Raw genomic sequence first — 6,334 nt, forward strand, 5'->3', positions numbered from 1 at the left:
GGAAAACCAGTTCCATTCCCTGCCCTGTTTGATCCTTTGGAGTCGGCGTACGAAATGCTTACCACACCTTGATTATCTTCTCGGTTTGGACGTTGTCTTATTTTTTCCTTGCGCATCTTTTGTCACACCAAGCATCTCTTCTTTTTTTGGATAAACAAAGAAATCAAGCAACGAACCGAAGGGAAAGGATATTCGCCAGCAAACCAACCAACCAACCAACCGGCTCACGGAACGGAAACATGATGGATGATGGATAAAGTTGATGATGAACCTGGGAAGACAAAGTGTGTTTGTGCGGATGGGCGGAAGAAGCGAAAGAACGAAAAAAAACCACGCTAGAAAATAGTCCCCGGATTCCTGAAGGAAGGACGACACACTGTTGAATGAAAATGGGCTAAAATTTACACCGAATGATCATTTGGTGTTGCTGCCTGTCTCGCAAACGGGCAGCAAAAGGTGCGAACGAAACAGGGAACATGGCAGAGGAACGATCGACGTGATGTTTCATTATGTTACCACGTCTACGGATGTGTATTTTTTTTCTTTCTTTTTCAAGCATTAATTATGAAACTAAAATCTAAAATCCGGTCCTGCGGCTCTATTCCCAATTTTTGGCCGCTGTGAAATGAATCGAGTTTGGAAGGTAAACCTTAGCTTGAATTTAACTGACAATTTCCTATCGATGCTGCTTCAGTATTTAGTATTGGAATATCAATTCATTACTACCTTATATATATAAATCTTGTAATATGTCAATGTGACAATTGATTCCATGTATATATAAAACTTGAACTCAATAAAGAAGTTTTGTTTAGCGTTGCCAGCCATCGGTAATAGTCGCCTACTTTCCTCGCGCAATCACAATAGGTTATGGGCCCAGGCTTGTTCTAACACGTTATACCGATACTGTGAATCGTAGTTCCGGCTTTTGTTTTATAAAGTGTCTAACGGAAAGCGCAGTGAGCGCTGGTGCTAAACCGATACTGCGAATCGTAATTCCGGCTTTTGTTTGAAAGTGTTTTAACGGAAAGTGCAGTGAAATTTGGTATTGCAAAATGGAAGAAGAAAAGAATTTTTCGTTGCCGCTGATGGACGGCACAAATTTTACTTCCTGGAAATACCGTATGATGGTCCTTCTGGAAGAGAAAGGACTTGTGGATTGTGTGTTGAATGATCGAAAAGAAGGAAACGAGCTTAGTAAAAATGAGAAAAAGTGCAAACTTCTGATCATACAACGCATAGCTGACTCGCAATTGGAATATGTTCGCGATAAGCAAACACCTAAAGAAATGTGGGACACGCTCCTGAGCATTTACGAAAGGAAAAGCTTAGCATCCAGAATGCACTTTAAGAAAAAGTTGTTTGCTTTGAAACATGAAAGCGGTCCACTTCGTGATCATTTCTTGGAATTAGACAAGACAGTGCGCGCCTATAAGGAAACCGGTGGAAAAATTGAAGAAGAAGATATTGGTGCTGTTTCTGACGAACGATTGTTCAGAAACGATAGTTTGTAGTGAATCTATCATCGTATCATCGACGACTGTGATATGTATATCACATTTTCAAATTTTCGTCAATGTGACGGTTTATGTTATTCGTACAGTCTGCAACACCTAGTTTTTTGAGAGTAGCCGAAAAAGTTGAAGAGGTAGATAAAAGTGATGTTCAACAAAATTGGAGAGAATAAAAAAAATAATTTTTGAATGATTTTTTCAAATTTTTAACCTTACGCTATCATAGTTTTTCGCTGCATAAAAATCCTTACTAATCTCGGGTTCTGATTTTTTTTTAATAGCACGTGTAGGTTCCATAGTTTTTCCATAATGCTGAAAAATAACCCTATATAGTCCCCACAACGTGTACAAATATAACCGAGGGATAAAACAGATAGATTTGGGATGTAAACCGCTTTTAGGTGGCCATCATCAACGCCATAGTTCTATCTCAGTTGGGGCATACCAACGCTCCTCTGGGCGAACTAAAAGGACTTTATTCGGTCAGGCCGTCCGGTGATATTTGAATGGCATGACCAGCCTATCGGAGCCTGCCCAGTCTAATTCGCTGTAAGTTCATCGTACAGCTCATAGGTCTCATCATTGTGCAGCTTTTCCATTGACCTTCCACACATAAGGGGCAAAATATCCTGCTGACCTTGGACCTTGTATTTTAAAATGATATTTGAAAAACAAAAAGAAATATACATAAAAACCATAGAATAACATTCTGGTACTTAAAGGTTTCAATTTTAAAGGAACACGAGCTACGAACCGCATTTCCGCAAAGAAAACTACACCTACGAACGATCGTTCGATTCGTTGCAGTTGCTCAACGAGTAACTGTAGACGTTACATGGTAAATGAAATCTATCGAAAAGTACACTTTAAATAATGCCATCGTTTTTGTTCTGGTAGAACAGTTTGTATTTTGAAAACCATCAGGCTACCATTGCTGCAAAGGAAACACGGGAAAAATGAATGTGGGTGGTTTGGGTGGGCTTTTGTGAATGACTAAAATGAACTAATGACTCCTGAAATGAACTTATAATGAATTAAAATGAATTGAAACGAGGGGTAATCAGTTCATTCATGAACGATTTTACACAACGAACAATTGTTCCTGAACAATCGTTCGTCAGAAACAGCACCATTGTTTGTCATCTCCTTCTATCGTTGAACTCATCGTATGCTTCGATCGTAACAGCTCTTGAAACAATGCAAGATGGCTGCTTGGACATTGATTTCGTGAAAAGTCGCTTGTTAGATGAAGAGACAAAATTGGGTGGTGGTGTAACAAACAATTCAAATTCGGAACCGGCTGCATTTTCTAGCGCGAAAGGTCTGAAACGAAAATCTTTTGAGAGAAAACCGATAAAGTGTTATACGTGCAAAAAGGAGGGCCACAAAGCGAATGAGTGTCCAGAAAAGAACAAAGTGTCAAATAGAAAATCCAATAAGAAATCTAGTGCTTACTTTGGAGACAACGAGAAACCGCGTGGTGTGAGTTTTCTAAGCAATAACACGAATCCTATGAATTCTAGTGGAACGTGGATTGCAGACTCTGGTTCATCGGAACATATTTCAAACAATACGGCATTGTTTAGCGAGCTACGGAAATTGAAGCACCCAAAAATTATTTCGATCGCTAAAGAAAAGGAATACATCACGGCAAGGTACGAAGGCGACGTTGTGCTTCTTTATGGTGAAAACGAACAAAGAGTGACATTAACAAATGTGTTGTTCATACCAGAGGCACCAACCAATTTGCTATCCATAAGAAAGATAGTAAACGCCGGGTTCAAAGTGATTTTTGAACATCATTGTGTGAAAGTGTTAGACGATCGTGGAAAAATAATATTGAAAGGCGAACTTTGTGGCAAACTGTATTGGATACAGTTTAAAGAAAACAATACACATGAGGCCTTTTATTCCTGTGGACAGATTCCTAAAAATCTTGAACTATGGCATCGCCGTTTTGGACATCTTAGTGCAGGAAATCTGAAGAAACTGGCAAATAGTGATATGATTCGTGGAATGGACGTCACAGAAAAAGGTAATCTCGGGAATGAAAAAGTGTATTGTGAAGCCTGCAACGAAGGGAAACAAACAAGAAAACCGTTCCATTCGCGGGAAGAGAAACAATCAAAACGTTTGTTAGAGTTGATACACTCCGATGTATGTGGACCGGTCACCCCCATGGACAAAAGTGGTGCAAATTATTTTGTGACATTTACTGACGACTGGAGCAGATTTACAATGGTTTTTCTCCTGAAACATAAGAGTGAAGTAAACAAACGCTTTCAAGAATATGAAGCAATGGTTACGGCAAAGTTCGGCAAAAGGATTTCTAGAATCCGATGCGATAACGGAGGAGAATATAAAAGCGACGGTTTTGTCAATTTTTGTTCGAAGAAAGGAATACAAATAGAATGGACAATACCATATTCTCCGGAACAAAATGGTCTAAGCGAACGTATGAACCGTACGTTGGTTGAAAAGGTTCGCTCCATGCTTAGTGACAGTGGTATTGGTAAAGATTTTTGGGGTACTGCAGTTGAGACCGCTGCGTATTTGACAAATCGAAGCCCTTCGAGTGCATTAAAAGGACAGACACCCAGTGAGATTTGGGAAAATGTTAAACCCAACGTGAATAATCTGCGTGTGTTTGGTGTGCAAGTACATGTCCACATACCAAAAGAACGTAGGAAGAAACTGGACGCAAAGTCGTGGAAAGGACTTTTTGTCGGTTATGCACCATGTGGCTATCGCATCTGGAACCCCAGACTGAAGAAAATCATCGTGGCACGAGATGTTGTTTTTGAAGAGTATGCTGAAGCACCGCGATTTAATACGAAATTGAAGACTAAAGAAGATTCTCGCGTTCAAATATACTGGGACGACTCTGACAACGAGGATGAAGATGCGCATAATCCGAGTGAGACATGTGATAGGCTTGGTGAAGTATCCGACACGGGTACTGTAGATGATAGTTTCGGTTCATGTGACAATGAAGCAGAGCTTGATCAACCAGAAGAGCATACAACAGTGGAAACATCGCAGCGTCGATCTGACCGAGAGCGCAAGCCACCCGGATGGCATGAAAATTACGAAATTGATTATACGGGGTTTGCTTTTAGTGCAACTAGTTTCGTAAATGATTCGCCGAATACATTAGCAGAAGCCAAAAAGAGACCTGATTGGAAAAAATGGAAGCGAGCAATATGTGAAGAGATGAGTTCTCTCGAGAAAAACGAAACTTGGTCTTTAGTTCAGTTACCGAAAGGAAGGAAAACAGTTTCATGTAAATGGGTTTTCAAAATCAAGAAGGATGATGAACAGGAAGAAAGATACAAGGCACGTTTAGTAGCTCGTGGTTTTTCGCAAAAACAAGGTTTTGATTATTCGGAAACGTACTCCCCAGTTGCAAAATTAGATACTATTAGAGCGACGTTTGCAATAGCAAATTATAATGAATGGCATATTCATCAAATGGATGTATGCACCGCATTTCTAAACGGGGAAATAAGCGAAGAAATCTATATGGAACAACCGGAAGGATATAATTTCGGAAAAGACGTAGTTTGTCGTCTCAATAAAGCGTTATACGGTCTAAAACAAGCATCTAGGGCATGGCATGTAAAATTTGATGAATTTATGAAAAATATAAAATTCTCGCCCAGTGTTAATGATCCATGTCTGTACATGAGAGGAACAGGTTCAGAGCAAATATTAGTAATATTGTATGTTGACGATTTACTCATCGTAGGTGCGAAATTAGAAGGAATCAAGACAGTAAAGGGAATACTTTCTGAAAAGTTTAAAATGACCGATAGTGGAGAAGTAAAAACTTTCTTAGGCATGAACATTGTGCGATGTAAGGAAAAGAAATTACTTTTTATCAGTCAGAAAACGTTTCTTAAAAATCTGTTATTAAGATTCAATATGAATGAATGCAAAGCAGTTGCGACACCTATGGAGTGTAATCTAAACCTAGAAAAGGGAACTGAAGCTAAACGAATAGATAAACCGTACCGAGAATTAATAGGATGTTTAATGTATGTTGCATTGACATCACGTCCTGATTTATGCGCTGCATCGATTTATTTCAGCCAATTTCAAAGCTGTCCCAATGAAGAGCATTGGATGCATCTAAAACGAATTTTGAGGTACATAAAAGGAACATTAAATTTGAAATTGGTGTATAACGGCAATAAGGAAAATGAAATTTTGAAAGCATATGCGGATGCAGATTGGGCGAATAACAAAATTGACAGGAAATCGCTTTCAGGATACGTATTTAAAGTATATGGAGCTACTGTTAGCTGGCTGACTAGGAAACAATCCACAATAGCCTTATCATCCACAGAAGCTGAAATGGTTTCCCTATCGAATGCAGTATGTCAAGGAACTTGGCTGAAAAGAGTACTAGCCGACTTAGGATGCAACTTGTGTAGTCCGGTTATATATTATGAGGATAATCAGTCGACAATACGTGTAGCTGAAGAAGAACGTAACCTAGGAAGACTTAAACATATGAGCGTAAAACATTTGTTTGTCAGGGATAAGATACAATGCGGAGAAATTGTTTTGAAGTACATTGCTTCAGCTGAGCAGCAGGCTGATATAATGACTAAAGGGCTACCGAAAGCTAGTTTCGTCAAGCACAGGACTAATTTGGAATTATTAGAAGTATTGAATTGAGGGGGAATATTGGAATATCAATTCATTACTACCTTATATATATAAATCTTGTAATATGTCAATGTGACAATTGATTCCATGTATATATAAAACTTGAACTCAATAAAGAAGTTTTGTTTAGCGTTGCCAGCCATCGG

This window comes from Anopheles funestus, chromosome 3RL (genome assembly GCF_943734845.2).
Source record: "Anopheles funestus chromosome 3RL, idAnoFuneDA-416_04, whole genome shotgun sequence".
NCBI lineage: Eukaryota > Metazoa > Arthropoda > Insecta > Diptera > Culicidae > Anopheles > Anopheles funestus.